General features: G+C 34.0%; 1 pseudogene; it reads left to right on the plus strand.

Moving 5' to 3' along the window:
- The first annotated feature begins 244 nt into the window (after window positions 1-244).
- On the plus strand, window positions 245-1175 carry LOC113186893 (L-aminoadipate-semialdehyde dehydrogenase-phosphopantetheinyl transferase-like; annotated as a pseudogene).
- Window positions 1176-3351: the final 2176 nt, after the last annotated feature.

A 3351-nucleotide genomic window follows, 5' to 3' on the forward strand; every position in this document is an offset into this window, starting at 1 on the left:
AATTTAATTCAATTTAACACTATCTTCTTTAGCATCGAAAAGTACTTCACTATTGGGATTCTACTGACCATTACAGGATGTTTAGCATCTTTGGACCTTCACCCTCAACACCAATAGTACCTGCCAGTCATGGTGACCCCTAAAAGTGCCTTTAGAAATTTCTAAAGATCTCCATAACCTTTGTCTGAAAACCACTACCATCATCCATCAGGCCCAAGGTGGCGGTGAAATCTGTGTTCAGTGTATGGTTTTCCCAGCCAACCGGTTCTGCTTGGTGCCATCTATGGAAGGCATGCATTGGGCCTTTTCCTGTGGCACTTGGCTGCCGAGCCATGCAGAATGGCTGCTGGCGGTGTGATCAATCCAGCCCGAGAAAAGGAACGCATTGGCCAGTTGTCTTTGCCCGGGACGATAAGGCAGCCATGGCTGGTCGTCTGATAATAAGGAAATTAGTTACAGAGAAATTGAATGTGCCTTGGAATCATATCCATTTGCAAAGAACTGCAAAAGGAAAACCAGTCCTTGCAAAGGACACATTGAATTCTTACCCTAATTTTAACTTTAACATCTCTCATCAAGGGGACTATGCAGTGTTTGCTGCTGAACCTGAGCTACAAGTTGGAATTGATATAATGAAGACTAGTTTTCCAGGCCAAGGTTCAATTCCAAAGTAATTTCATATTATGAAAAGAAAGTTTACCAACAAACAATGGGAAACAATCAGAATCAGCTTTAAGGATGAATGGACTCAGCTGGATATGTTTTATAGGAATTGGGCGCTGAAGGAAACCTTCATAAAAGCTATTGGTGTTGGACTGGGATTTGAATTGCAGTGGTTTAAATTTGATATATCGCCATTAAATTTGGATATAGGCGAAGTTTATAAAGAAACACGTTTGTTCCTGGATGGAGAGGAAGAAAAAGAATGGGCATTTGAGGAAAGCAAAATATATGAATACGATTTTGTTTCCGTAGCTCTTAGGAAACCTAATGGATCTAGACATGAAGATGTTTCATCCCATGATGATTCTATACCAACCCAGAGGTAGTTTACTATTCTCACCTTTAATGATTTAATATCATATGCTGTTCCCATGACACCTGAAGATCCTTCTTTTTGGGACTGTTTTTGCTTCACAGAAGAAATTCCAATCCGAAATGGCACAAAGTCATGATATGATTCCCTACATAATAAAGGGAACTGAAAATTGTAATCTTCCATATTCACAGAAAAAAAAATCAATGCCTGATCAAGTTTTATTTCACAAAACTTTTTTTTTAACTGAAAACTTTTACTATTCAAAAAGCAGACTTCTGGTATAATATGTTTACCTCTTCCTGTCTGAAATTGCGTTGAATTGATAAAAAAAGGGGCTGGCAGAATTTTACATGTTCATTGTAGAAAAAAATATGAAAAAAGGGAACATTAGGATCCCATCTTTCATAGATAAGATAGTATTTAAACCCTGAGTTATCTTTCCAGACTTTTCTTAGCCATTGAATCTATGTTGACTTTTTTTTTTAAATGGGAACATACTGTTTTGTAAATTTTTTAAACTGTTTATAATACCTCTGTTACATAAGCTTTTAGTGGTTCTAAAGTACTCTCTTCTATGACTAATATCAGTTAAGATGCTTTTGACTAGAAGTAACATTGTCCAAATGGCTTAAGTAACCAAGGATATTTATTATGTAACATATAATAAATGTCAGAGGTGTCATTAAGGATTTTTTTGTGGGGGGTGGTCTCAATTTATTGATTTTGCCTTAGGCTCATCTCATTCCCCAGCATAATGCTGTAACTTCTAGTTTTATATCTTCCTAAAATTGTATCTACAAGGCAGGAAAGACCATTTTTCCTGTAACATTTATTTTATGGTAAGGAAGATTTCTAATAGCCTCCAAACTATTTTCCCTTATTTTCCATCAACTCAGATTTGGTCATGGAGAAAGCTAACATCTGGTATTTTTTGCCTCTGTTAGAAGTAGATTCTGTTGGAAAGGAAAAAGCTAAAGGAGGTTTGGGATTATGGCATTGAGGTGAAGCCCACTGCCTGGCATAAGAAAGATGTGCCATAATGTACTTATTTTGTTTTGTGTTAGGCATTTTGATTGTCTGCATTATGTTACTGTAAGTGGTGCAGTGAATGTCCTAGTACATTTTGAGGCACATGCTTAATTATGTCTTCTAAGAAAGTTTATAGAACTGGAGTGACTGACCAAAAGGGCTTAAACATTTTTAGAGCTTTGGTAAGTATTAGCATATTGTTCTTCAAAAAAGCTCTCCAATTTACACTGCCATTTAGTAGTGTATGTGTGACCATGACTATCTGTATACTCCCTGGTCAACTGTAGGCATTAGCTTTTATTTTTTTCCCCCATATTTAATCTTTGTCAGTAGAACTGAAGAATGTTGTGTCATTTAAAAAAATTTGTATTTCTTGCATTACAAATGAGGTTGATAAAAAAAAACATTACTACTTATTTGTATTTCTTTTTTATGATCCTATTGTTCATCATATTCAATCTGTTTTTATTTTAGTTAATAGAACTTAATTTAAAATGTGAACATAATATATTAAAATGCCAAGACCATCATATTGATGACAGAATCTACTATATGGTTGTAGTGCATGTCTTTGGAAGTTAGTCTTATTGTTAAATATCAAATAATTCCATTGTTTCTATTACTAACATTGAAAGTGATATGTAAACTGTATAAAAATAGGTACTTTTGTTAATTAAAAATCTTGGAATGTTTTATAATATTTTTATTTTATTAAGTATGCTCATTTATTCCAAGCATAATAAGTAATATGTTTAAAAAGATCAAATAGCATTTATAATACATAAAGTATTGTTATCCCTATCTTGAGTGTAATGGTGATATGAAAAAACATTTGTCTTGTCATTATTATAAAAAAATAATTAATACTAAAAAAAATAAAAACCACTACTATGTCCAGTAGATGATAAGTATATGTCTCTGTAGCATATAGGATTGTTTTGTTAGTTGCAGGAGGAAAATTTCTACACAATGTTTCTTTTTCCAACAAAAAAGCTCAAGAAATTCCTTCATTAGATATTTCTTCAATTCCAATTCCAATTATTAATCCTGTTTGAAAAGATCTTTGTTTTTTTTATGTTGAAGTTTGCATTGCCTAAGGCAAAGATCTGAAAAAGATATTTGTATGTGGGATGTTTGTTTGGGAATGCTTTGGGGATCAATATTTGTGGAAGGAAAATGAAGCAGGTTGAAGCAGAAGGTGAAGTTGGAACGTAGTGTAGTTTCATCAAAGGCCTCAACTAATCCCAGAAGGACCTCTGAAGCTGAGATGGTCCTTCAGACTT

The sequence above is a fragment of the Urocitellus parryii genome, chromosome 8 (genome assembly GCF_045843805.1).
Source record: "Urocitellus parryii isolate mUroPar1 chromosome 8, mUroPar1.hap1, whole genome shotgun sequence".
Lineage (NCBI taxonomy): Eukaryota > Metazoa > Chordata > Mammalia > Rodentia > Sciuridae > Urocitellus > Urocitellus parryii.